Source organism: Neomonachus schauinslandi, chromosome 7 (genome assembly GCF_002201575.2).
Source record: "Neomonachus schauinslandi chromosome 7, ASM220157v2, whole genome shotgun sequence".
In the NCBI taxonomy this organism is placed as follows: domain Eukaryota; kingdom Metazoa; phylum Chordata; class Mammalia; order Carnivora; family Phocidae; genus Neomonachus; species Neomonachus schauinslandi.
Window position 1 is genome coordinate 3,264,215 of NC_058409.1, and position 13,401 is coordinate 3,277,615.

The 13,401-nt window shown below is 34.8% G+C and overlaps 1 pseudogene; it reads left to right on the plus strand.

Annotated features, from left to right (window-relative positions):
- The first annotated feature begins 703 nt into the window (after positions 1 to 703).
- LOC110581194 lies at positions 704 to 1,640 on the plus strand (annotated as a pseudogene).
- The last annotated feature ends 11,761 nt before the right edge of the window (positions 1,641 to 13,401 follow it).

Sequence of the window (13,401 nt, forward strand, 5' to 3'; positions counted from 1 at the left end):
GCCCATCATGGAGCTTGATCCCAGGACCCTGAGATCATGACCTGAGCCAAAGGCAGATGCTTAACCAACTGAGCTACCCAGGTGCTCCGGACACACATCGTTTTTAGAGATGAGTGAGGAAACGGTATATTTATGAGGAGCTATTTCCACTACCATTCACCTTAATTAGAATGAATATTACTTAATGGACATCTGATTGCTGACTTCTTGATGTCTTCTGTTTACCTGTCATTTGATTAACCTTGTCTCATTTCCATCAATACATGATTCTCTCTACTCTTCAGTAGAATTGTTACGCTAAGTCTCATGGAAAATATAAAGAAACAGAAAGAAAATCTCATCAGCTTCTCAGAAATGTATGTCTTTCATGATCATAATGTTTTTTTTTTTAAGTGAATGGATAATCTAGGAGTTGACTAGTTACCCTAACCTGATTATATGACTTGAGAAAACTCTCATATTTTTACCATGTAATTTACTATGTCTATGAACAAAGCAAGTTGTATTAAAAATCATATCAAGCTAAAATTATGCTTTAATATACCTAGTCTAAAAATGAAAAAAAAAATTATGACCAGAGAACCAATTTTCTCTTGCTTAGGCAATTTGGTAGAAGGGTGACTTAGGAAGGAAGTGCTTAATATTTCTATAACACAATCCCAGCCATGTTTCACTTCTGTTCCATGCAGTCAACATATTTATCATGGCATGGGAGAATCAGACCTTCAATTCAGGCTTCATCCTACTGGGAATCTTCAATCACAAGCCCACCCACATCTTCCTCTTCTCTCTGGTTTTGGGCGTCTTCACAGTGGCCTTCATTGGAAACACTGTCATGATTCTCCTCATCTATCTGGACACCCAGCTTCACACAGCCATGTACTTCCTCCCCAGCCAACTGTCCCTCGTGGACCTCATGCTCATCTGCACCACTGTACCCAAGATGGCCTTCAACTACTTGTCTGGCAGGAAGTCCATCTCTCTTGCTGGTTGTGGAGACCAGATGTTCTTATATGTGTCCCTGCTTGGAGCAGAATGTTTCCAATGGCCTATGACTGTTATGTTGCCATTTGTCACCCATTACAATACTCAGTTCTCATGAACCAGAAAATCTATGGCCTCATGGCAGCTTCTTCATGGATTCTTGGCTCCCTTGATGGTATAATTGAAGTTGCAGTTGCATTATCATTCTCATATTGTGGAGCCCTGGAAATACCCCATTTTTTCTGTGATGTCCCTGCCCTTCTCACTCTGTCATGAACCAACACATTGTTATTTGAAAGGATGATATTTATCTGTTGTGTTATTATGCTTCTTTTCCCTGTAGCAGTAATCATTGCTTCCTATGTTTGTGTTATTGTGACTGTCATTCACATGGGGTCTGGGGAAGGCTGCCAAAAAGCTTTTGCCATCTGCTCCTCTCACCTCATTGTGGTGGGAATGTATTATGGAGCAGCCATGTTCATATACATGCGGCCTGTTTCTGATCATTCCCCACCCAGGAAAAGATGGTGTCAGCCTTCTACACCATCCTTACTCCCATGCTGAATCCCCTCATCTACAGCCTTCACAACAAGGAAGTGGCCAGAGCATTCATGAAGGTGTTGGGGAAGGGTAAGTCTGGAGAACAAATTGCCTGATAATCTTTCTGCTTTGTTTGTTTTTCTCCTATATTTGATTTATGCTCAAATATATGGATTCAATCAATACAATTAATTAATATTTGTTGATCTTTGTAGATCTATAAACAACAACATAAGTTTTAGAAATTGAAAGACTGCATCTTTTTCTTCAAATATTTTACATTTATATGGTAAGTTCAAGCAATGGCTATAAGGAAATATTTGTTGCAAGACAAGACCCACAATTTATTCATTTTTTATACTCTCAGTTTACAAATACAGACTATTGCCCATGATAACATCCGATTGATTGTGTTGATTAAGTTTATTGTGTTTTTTAACATGTCATAAACTGAATCTTAGCAAAAAAAAAAATGAATTCTGGAAAATACAATGTCTTAATTTGGAGTGATCACTTAAAAATAAAAATGAATGACCAATCTCTTTATATACCAAGATATGGGAATGAATGTAGGATCATTATGAAAATGCATTTATCATAACTGGATGGAAAAAAGAGAGGTATTATATGAAGACATAGGCATATTGAGCTTTAATTGTCCTGGACATTGTCCTTCTTCAGGATGGTGGATTACTGGGGTGTTCTCATTTATTTCCTTTTTTCTATAAATACCAGTCTCATACATGGAAAACTAAAATGTGAAAATAAATGCTAAAACCTGGATTTCTCATCCTTGGATATCTTGATCCTTATATGGATTGTGTACTGTAATTGTATAAAAACATAATGTATTTTGTTTAATGAGGAAGTTTTGGTTTTCTGTAAGCTGCATATTCTCAAATCTCAAGTAGGACAACTCCAAATTTATTTTTATAATGATATTCATGTGTATCTAACTCTATATAAGTATCAACATAGATACAGATATAGATGACATAGACATATAATTCTAGAGACTCTTGTGGCTAAAGAGGAAAAACCTTTATGCCCTAATATGAGTATGAACTGTTCTGTTAAAATTGTATTACAACATCCCCACTGTATAACAAATTAACACAAATTTAACAGCTGCATATAGCAACCATTTATTACATCACAGTTTATATACGTCAGCGTTTCCTATCACAAAGTAGAAATCCAGGTGTTGGCTGGGGCTGCAGTTTTATCTGGTCACATTCTAAGATCATGTGGTTGTTGAAGTGAATCATTTCTATGAAGCTGAATAACATATGTCTGCTAATTTTTGAAAGCCAGCATGAGAAATTCTGTGATTTCAGGGAAGACCTAAGTCCTCCTATGGAAAATGTCAACCGGTTAAGAAAAGCCAATCAAAGATAAACCATCTTTGAATTCTTAAAATCTATTGATTTGTGATCTTAATTATAGCTGCACAATTTACTCTTATTTTAAAGTATAACATAATCATGAGAATAACACCAGGGAATGGAGAACATGGAGATGGTTTAGGATTTTTCTGTGAGACCCATCCAGGTTATTTACAGAGTCATGTTCACAAAAGACATAAAAATAAAATTTCTCTTATTGATTCTATCAGTAATGTGAGAAAAACTTGGTAATGCCTAAACGTTTGACTGGATTAAGTCCATTTTTAGAAATTATTTAATTTTTAAAATATTTCTGGTTAACAAACTGACAGATAATTTAGATAACTGTATTGTAGTCTTATAATTTGCCCAAAGCACATATAATGGGTCTTCTATTTACTATAAATGTAACATTTAACACAATGAATAGAAAAGACATAGCATTGTCAATCTCATAAGCAATTATGGATGCTATATTCCATATCTTTTCAATTTTCAGTTGTAAAAGACTATTATACAAATACTGCACTTCCAGGATTCTCTTCCAAGTAAATAGATATGAAAGAAATTGGTGAAATCAATAAAGTAATATCCATAATACACTTTTAATTTATTTATTTAAATAAAAGAAAGCCTATATATATAATATATATATTATATATAATATTATATTAACTTATATATTAGCAGTTAGGCAGTAGAGGAAATTTTGAAATAGGTCTTTCACTAAAAAAAATAACGAATTTAATATTAGTACTATGATAATTTTTATATAAAGAAAAAGTCAAGACTTAAATGATATCCTAAGCCCTTGATATGGTGCTTCAAGAATAAAACTATTGCAAAACTAAAGGTCATTCATAGATGATTTGGGTTAAAAAAATGTATTTAATGAGTATATAAAGAAGGCCTAAACCTTCAATGATATTTTTAAAAATTAGCAATAAAAATAATATTATGGTTATAAATTTGTTTCATTGATGTCTATTTGAATCTATAATATATTTTTAATTTTATTTTATTATGTTTTGTTAGTCACCATACATTACATCATTAGTTTTTGATGTAGTGATCCATGATTCATTGTTTTCGTATAACACCCAGTGCTCCATGCAGTACATGCCCTCCTTAATACCCATCACTGGGCTAACCAATCCCCCCACCCACCTACCCCCTAAAACCCCCAGTTTGTTTCTCAGAGTCCATAGTCTCTCATGGTTCACCTTCGCTCTGATTTCCCCCCCTTCATTTTTCCCTTCATTCTCCTAATGTCCTCCATGCTATTCCTTACGTTCCACAAATAAGTGAAACCATATGATAATTGACTTTCTCTGCTTGACTTATTTCACTTAGCATAATTTCCTCCAGTCCCATTCATGTTGATGTAAAAGTTGGGTATTCATCCTTTCTGATGGCCGAGTAATATTCTATTGTATATATAGACCACATCTTCTTTATCCATTCATCTATTGAAGGGCATCTCGGCTCTTTCCACAGTTTGGCTATTGTGCACATTACTGCTATGAACATTGGGGTGCATATGGCCCTTCTTTTCACTACATCTGTGCCTTTGGGGTAAATACCCAAGAGTGCAATTGCTGGGTCACAGCATATCTCTATTTTTAATTTTCTGAGGAACCTCCACACTGTTTTCCAAAGTGGCTGTACCAACTTGCAGTCCCACCAACAGTGTAAGAGGATTTCCCTTTCTCCAAACCTCTCCAACATTTGTTGTTTCTTACCTTGTCAATTTTTGCCATTCTAACTGGTGTAAGGTGGTATCTCAATGTGGTTTTGATTTGAATTTCCCTGATGGCTAATGATGATGAACATTTTTTCATGTGTCTGTTAGCCATTTGTATGTCTTCTTCAGAGAAGTGTCTGTTCATGTCTTCTGCCTATTTTTTGACTTGATTATTTGTTTTTTGGGTGTTGAGTTTGAGAAGTTCTTTATAGATCTTGGATACCAGCCCTTTATCTATCGTGTCATTTGCAAATATCTTCTCCCATTCTGTGGGTTGCCTCTTTGTTTTGTTGACTGTTTGCTTTGCTGTGCAGAAGCTTTTTATCTTGATGAAGTCCCAAAAATTCATTTTTGCTTTTGTTTCACTAGCCTTTGGAGATGTATCTTGAAAGAAGTTGCTGTGGGCAATGTCAAAGAGGTTACTGCCTATGTTCTGCTCTAGGATTTTGATGGATTCCTGTCTCACATTGAGGTCTTTCATCCATTTTGAGTTTATCTTTGTGTATGGTATATAATATAAAAAAGGGGATTTGAAACAAGATGAGTAAATAGATTCCAGCTCTAATAAATTTATGGATACAATAATTCTCACAACTATCCATAAATGGCGATGCTTTTGAGGGAACACAGGAGCCCAGAGGAAAAATTCCAGGGCATTAATCAACCAAAGAATCCAAGAATAGACTCGTGTAAGAGGGTAAGAAGAATAATTGCATTTTATTCATGACACTTTCCCGTAAGGGCATATCACTTAGAATGAAGAGACATACTTGGCTTACAATCTATCCCATGGGAGAAAATAAGAGCAAAGTGAGGATGTGGATTCCCCTGCCTCACAGGATATTGCCCAAGAGGTTCATATATGTCTTGTCTTACCAGATTACTGAGATGGTAGGTATAGATGAATAGTCTGGAGGTGCTAAGAATAGAGGAAAGGTTGCAGGGGCCTCACAGCAACCACCACATAGACCTCAAAAACCAGCAGCAGATTCTGCTAACTGGCTTGGGGACTCTGCCTATGAACTTTGAGGGGTGACTCACTTGTAGCCCTTCCAATGGGGTAATACATGCTCCAAACCTGTGGACACACCTCCATGATGATGCATGTTAACTTCCACATATGGTGTGTATGCACTTCAACAGATAGCATACAAACCAGCTCAGATGGCAAAAGGATGTCAGTAACCAGCTTGACTCTGTGCAATTGAGAGAAAGTATGCAATCTTGAACTCTACTGCCCTGGGAAAAATAAATGAAAATATTCCAACACCCAAGTTTGATATGTGAGAGTGAAAGAAGGCACACAATCCCTGACTTTCTCCCAATAATAAAAAAAAAAGGAGTGAGATGGGTGCATCTGTAGAAAATAATTGAGAGACCTTTTCTCTAACAGGACTGACAGGTAAATATCTTTCTATCCTCAAGCCACTCATCAAGGACTGGAGAAGGAAAAAAAAATTCTTTAAATGTTAAACAGTAATTCAAGACTTTAAGGATCATGAAATATGAAAACATAAGCCCATAAAAGTGACAAAATAATCTTTCAGTGGCTGTCCTCAAGAAAATAAAGATTTATGAATTGCCTGACACAAAATTCAAAATAATTATCTTAAAAGAACATAGACAACTAAACATAATCAGGAAAAAATGCATGACCAAAATGTAAAGTTCAATAAAGATATTGAAACTATTAAAAACGAAAACCAAATTTTAGAGTGAACCAAAGGCTAAGTAGAGAAATTCTGCAACTAATATAATCAAACAGAAAAAAAGAATAACTGAATTCAAAGACCGAGATCTTAAAATTGCCTAGTCAGAGAAACAAACAAAAAGACTCAATGGGAATTATGGCATATCATTGAATGAAATAGTATAAGTATTATGGAAGGCCCAGAAGGAGCAAACTTTCCAACCAAGAATACTTTACCTGACAGTACTGTATATCAGAAATAAATAAAAGATACATTACCAGACAAACAATAACAGAGAGTTTATGACCACTAGGTTTGCCCTACAGGAAGTGCTAAATGGAGTTCTTCAAGTTGGAACAAAAGTATGCTAAACAGCAACATGAAAACATATGAGGGGTGCCTGGGTGGCTCAGATGGTTAAGCATCTGCCTTTGGTTCAGGTCATGATTCTCCCTCTCCCTCTAGTGTTCCCCCTGCTTGTGCTCTCTTGCTCTCTCTATCAAATAAATAAATAAAATCCGTAAAAAAAAAAAGAAAACATATGAAAGTATGCAATATAGCTGTAAAAAGTGTATATATTAAAATTCAGAATACTCTGGAGCTATAATGTTAATGCACAAATCACTTTTAACATGACTGCAAAAGTTAAAACACAAAAAGTATTAAGAGAACTATAGCTACAATATTCATTGTTGTTTAAACATTATAAAAAGTCATAAATAGTGGCATTAATAACACAAAATATAGATAAATAAAATCTAAAATATATTTTTGCATGCAATTAAGTTAAGTTGTTATCAGGTAAAAATAGACTGCTTTATTATAACATGATATATATATATATATATTATAACATGATATATATGCCTTATAGTGATTAATAAGAAAATACCTATTTAGATACACAAAAGATTAGGATAAAGTAATCAAAGTTTTCACACACACACATGATCAAAAAGAAAGACAGCAGGAGAAAGAAAGAGGCAAAGAAACTTCAAAGCACAGGGGAAGAAAATAAAAATGATAGTAGAAAGTATTTACCTTTTAATAATTACTTTATATATAAATGGATTAAATTCTCTAATAAATAGACATAAACTGGTAAAAATTTAAAAAATATCCAATTGTATTTTACCTATAAGGGGCTTATTTTTGCTTTAAGAGTATACATAGGTTAAAAGGGAGAAAGGGTGAAAAAAGAAATGTCATGTAAATGGTAACCAAAATAGCAAAAAAGCAATACTTACTTCACACAAAATAGACTTTAAATCAAGAACTGTCAAAAGAAACAAAGAAGGTAATTAAATAATGGTCAAGGGGACAATTTATCAAGTTGATAGAAGAATTGTAAATATATATGCACCACACATCAAAATACTAAGATATATAAAGAAATATAAACATAACCGAAAAAAAAAATACAAATTCAATAATAGGAGGCAACACCCCACTTTGAATGTAGAGTAGGTCATCAAGACAGAAAATCAATAAAAGAACAGCTGATATTTTATTCAGGTAAATACCCAGCATTAGAATTACTAGTTTATATGATATTTCTATTTTTAATTTTATAAAGAACCTCCACACTGTTTTCCAAAGTGTCTGCACCAATTTACATTCCCTCCAAAAGGGTTTGAGGGCTCCTTTTCTACTCATCCTCATCCACATCTGTTATTTCAGATCTTTTTGGTATTAGTTATTTTGAATTTTTAAGATACTATCTCTATTTAATTAAAAAAAGATATATGCACTCCATGTTTTTGGCAGTATTATTAACAATAACCAAGATATGGAAGTAATGTAAGTGTTCAATGATAGATGCAGAGATACGTATGATATAAAATCTTGTCACTCAAGACAACATGAATGGACCTAGAGAGCATCATGCTAAGTGAAATAAGATGGAGAAAGTAAAATACGAAATGATCTCACTTATATGAGCTATTATTATAATAGCTAGAAATGGAATAGAGACCACAAAAACAAAATAAAAACCAACATAATAAAGAATTGTCTTTTGAAAAGATAAACAGAATTGGCAAACCTTTAGCTAGACTGAGAAAAAGAGAAAGGACTAAAATTAATGAAATTATCATCAATGAAAGACATATTGCAACTGATACAACAGAATGACAAATAGTCATAAGAAGCATCTATGAACAATTATATGCCTAGAAATTGGCTAACCTAGAAGAAAAAGATACATTTCTGTAAAAATACAATCTACCAAGATTGAATTACGAAGAAATGGAAAATCTAAGCAGACCATTGACAAGTAAGGGATTGTATCAGTAACCAAAACCTTACAACACAGGAATTGCAGGAGCAGATGACATCACTAGTGAACTCTACCAAACATTTAATGAAGACTTAATAAGTATCCTTCTCAAACCCTTCTAAAAAAGAAAATGAAGAGCAGGGAATGTTTCCAAACTTATTTTATGAGAAAAATGTTGATGTGATACCAAAGCCAGAGGATTCTAAAAGAAAATTAAAATTACAGGCTACATGCCTGAGGACCACAAATGTAAAATTCCTCTAAAATTATTAGCAAACTGAATTCCACAGCACATTACACACTGACAAAATATCACAACATGAAAGAAATGTTATGAACATTATACATATATAGTCCTTACCAGTGACTTATTTTTAAATGATTCACTGTAGTACAGAGATGTGTTCACTCCTTCAAGTATATTTTGAGGTGAGATAGTCCTGTAGGTACTATTTAAGCTAGACTTCCTAAGTTTAATAGGTTTTATTTTTTTCCTTTAATCAGTTAGTAACCTTTTTGTGTTTTTATTTTGAAGTCTGTTGAATCCATGGGTGATTGAGGTGTATTGCTAATATGAAAGTAGTTTAATTTTTATACAATTTTGTAATTGTTTTCTAAGGAAAGGACCACTGAAAGCAGGTAATGCCCTCTAATACAGAGACCAGAATTAACCCAGCAACAAGTGGAACACCCTGTTTGTCCACATTGAGAGATTATAGTCCCACTTCCCTTCCCCCTTTTTTCTTTTCTTTTCTTTTTCTATTCTTTTAAATTTTATTCTTCTGTTTCAGTTTGGCTTTCTTTATCAATGGTGATTTCCAACCACTGTGGATTTTGCTTAGGTCGTGGTTGATATTTTAGACACTATTCATTCACTCAACCTGCCCTCAACAGAGAGACTAGGAAGAAGAACTCCCAACAAAGAAAAGAACCAGAGACAATGTCCTCTGCCACAGAACTAACGGCTATGGCTATAGCTAGATACCAGATAGAATTAAGGATAGCAATCATAAAGTCAATAGCTAGGCTTGAAAAAAAACATTAGTGACAATATAGAATCTCTAAGGGCAGAAATGAGATATAATCAGGCAGAACTTAGCCCTTGGAATCTGTATCTTCTCTTGAATCTAAATAAATATTGCTCTTTGGGGGAAAAAATGCTATGAATGAGATGCAGTCTAAAATGGATACTCTAACATCCAGGGTAAATGAGACAGAAGGGAGAATAAGTGATCTAGAAAATAAGCTGATGGAAAGGAAGTAAGTTGAGGAAAACAGAGATAGGCAGCTAGAAGCCCATAAAAAAAGGCTTGGAGAGATTGATGATGCCATGAAATGTTCCAATGTCAGAATTATTGGGATCGTGGTGGGGATGGAGAAAGAGAGAGGGCTAGAAGGTGTATTTGAGCAAATCATATGTGAGAACTTCCCTAGCCTGGGGAAGGACACAAGCATTTGTGTCCAAGAGACAGAGAGGACCCCTCCAAAAATCAATAAAAATATCAACAACCGGACATATAATAGTGAAGCTTGCAAATCTTACCACCAAAGAAAATATCCTGAGAGTAGCTAAAGAGAGGAGGTTCCTTTCATATAGAGGGAGTAACATCAGAATAACATCAGACCTAGCCACAGAAACCTGGCAGGCCAGAAAGGGCTGGCAAGACATATTCAGGGTACTAAATGAGAAGAGCATGCAGCCAAGAACACTTTATCCAGCAAGGCTGTCATTCAGAATGGATGAAGAGATAAAGAGCTTCCAGACAGACAGAAACTGAAAGAATATGTGACCACCAAGCCAGCCCTGAAAGAAATATTAAGGGGGATACTGTAAGCGAAGAGAGACCCCAAGAGCAACATAGACCAAAAAGAAACAGAGACAATCTACAGAAAGAGACTTTACAGACAACAGAATGGCACTAAATTCATATCTTTCAATACTACTCTGAATGTAAATGGGCTAAATGTTCCAACAAAAAGACACAGGATTTCAGATTGGATAAAAAAGTAGGACTCATCTATATGCTGTCTACAAGAGACTTATTTTGAATCTAAAGATATCACCAGATTGAAAGTGAGGGCAGGGACATCAATTTACCATGCCAATAGACCTCAAAAGAAAGCTGAGGTAGCAAACCTCACACCAGACAAATCAGATTTTAAACCAAAGATTGTGGAAAGAGATGTAGAGGGAGAACTATATCATACTTAAAGGGCCTATCCAACAAGAATATCTAACAGTTGTAAATATCTATGCCCTCAACATGGGAGCAGCCAATTATATGAAACAATTAATAACCAAAATAAAGAAACATATTGATAATAATACATTAATATTAGGAGACTTCCACTCCACGCACAGTAACAGATCTTCAGATCTTCTAAGCAGAAGATCAACAAAGAAACAAGAGCTTTGAAGGACACATTGAACCAGATGGACTTCATAGATGTATACAGAACATTTCATCTTAAAACAACAGAATACTCATTCTTCTCGAGTGCACATGGAACTTTCTCCAGAATAGACCACATACTGGGTCACAAATCAGTTCTCAACTGATATAAAAAGATTGAAATTATCCCCTGCATATTTTCAGACCACAATGCTTTGAAATTGGAACTCAACCTTAAGAAGAAATTTGGAAGGAACTCAAACACTTGGAGGTTAAAGACCATCTTGCTAAAGAACAAGTGGGTCAACAAGGAAATTAATGAAGAACTCAAACAATTCATGCAAACCAATGAAAATGAAAACACATCAGTTCAAAACCTATGGGATACTGCAAAGGCAGTCTTAAGACGGAAGCACATAGCCATCCAAGCCTTTCTCAAAAAACTAGAAAAATATAAATGCACAAGCTAATCTTACACCTAAATGACCTAGAGAAAGAACAGCAAATAAAGCCTAAACCCAGCAGGAGAACAGAAATAACAAAGATTAGAGCAGAAACCAATGATAAAGAAACCAGAAGAACAGTAGAACAGATGAATGAAACTAGAAGTTGGTTCTTTGAAATAATTAATAAGATTGATATACCTCTGGCCAGACTTATCCAAAAGGAAAGAGAAAGGACCCAAATTTATAAAATCATGAATGAAAGGGGAAAGATCACAAACAATACCAAAGAAATAGAGACAATTATTATAACTTATTACCAACCGTTATGTGCCAACAAACTAAGCAATCTGGAAGAAATGGATGCATTCCTGGAAACTCATAAACTAACAAAACTGAAACAGGAAGAGATAGAAAAATCTGAAAGGACTAATAACCAATAAGGAAATTAAAACAGTAATAAAAAACCTCCCAAAAAAACACAACTCCAGGGCCAGATGGCTTCCCAGGGTAATTCTACCAAACATTTAAAAAATAAATAATACTTATTCAACTGAAGCTGTCTCAAAAAATATAAATGGAAGGAAAACTTCCAAACTTGTTCTGTGAGGCCAACATTACCCTGATCCCAAAACCAGAGAATGACCCATCAAAAAGGAGAATTACAGACCAATATCCCTGGTGAACATGGATGCTAAAATACTAACCAAGATTCTACACAATAGGATCCAACAATATATTAAAAGGATGATTCACCAGGACCAGGTGGGATATATTCCTGGATGCAACAGTGGTTCAACATACACATATCAATCAACGTGATTTGCACATTAACAAAGGAAGAGACAAGAAACATGATCCTCTCAATTGATGCAGAAAAAGCATTTGACAAAAAACAGAATCCTTTCCTGATTAAATCTCCTCAAAGTATAGGGATAGAGTGAACATACCTTAATATCAAAAAGCCATCTGAAAAGCACACAGAGAATATCACTCTCAATGGGGAAAGACTGAGAGTTTTTCCCTTAAGGTCAGAACATGACAAGGATGCCCACTCTCACCATTCTTGTTCAACATAGTACTAGAAGTCCTAGCCTCAGCAATCACACAACAAAAATAAATATAAGGCATTCAAATTGGAAAGGAGACATCAAACTCTCTCTTCACAGATGGCATAATACTTTATGTGGAAAACCCAAAAGTTTCCACCCCCAAAATCCCAGAACTCATACAGTAATTCAGTAATGTGGGAGGATACAAAATCAATGCACAGAAATCAGTTGCTTTTCTATACACTAACAATGTGACTGAAGAAAGAGAAATTAAGGAATCAATCCTATGTACAAAAGCACTGAAAACCATAAGATTCGTAGGAGGAAACCTAATCAAAGTGGTAAAGGATCTATACTCTAGAAACTACAGAACACTTATGAAAAAAATTGAGGAAGATACAAGAGATGGAAAAGCATTCCATGATCATGGATTGGAAGAATAAACATTGATAAAATGTCTATGCTGTCCAGAGCAATCTACATTTTCAAAGCCATCTCTATCAAAATACAATTGAAATTTTTCACAGAGCTGGAACAAACAATCCTAAAATGTGTATGGGACCAGAAAAGACCCCAAATATCCAGGGTAATGTTGGAAAAGAACACCAAAGCTGGGGACATCACAATGCCTGACTTCAAGCCATATTACAAAGCTGTGATCATGAAAACAGCATGGTACTGGCACAAATACAGACACATAGATAAAAGGAACAGAATAGAGAGCCCAGAAATGGAACTTCAACTCTATGGTCAACTAAACTTTGATAAAGCAGGAAAGAACATCCAATGGAGCAAAGACAGTCTCTTCGATAAATAGTGCTAGAAAAATTGGACAGCCACAACCAGAAGACTGAAACTGGACCATTCTCTTATACCATACACAAACTTACA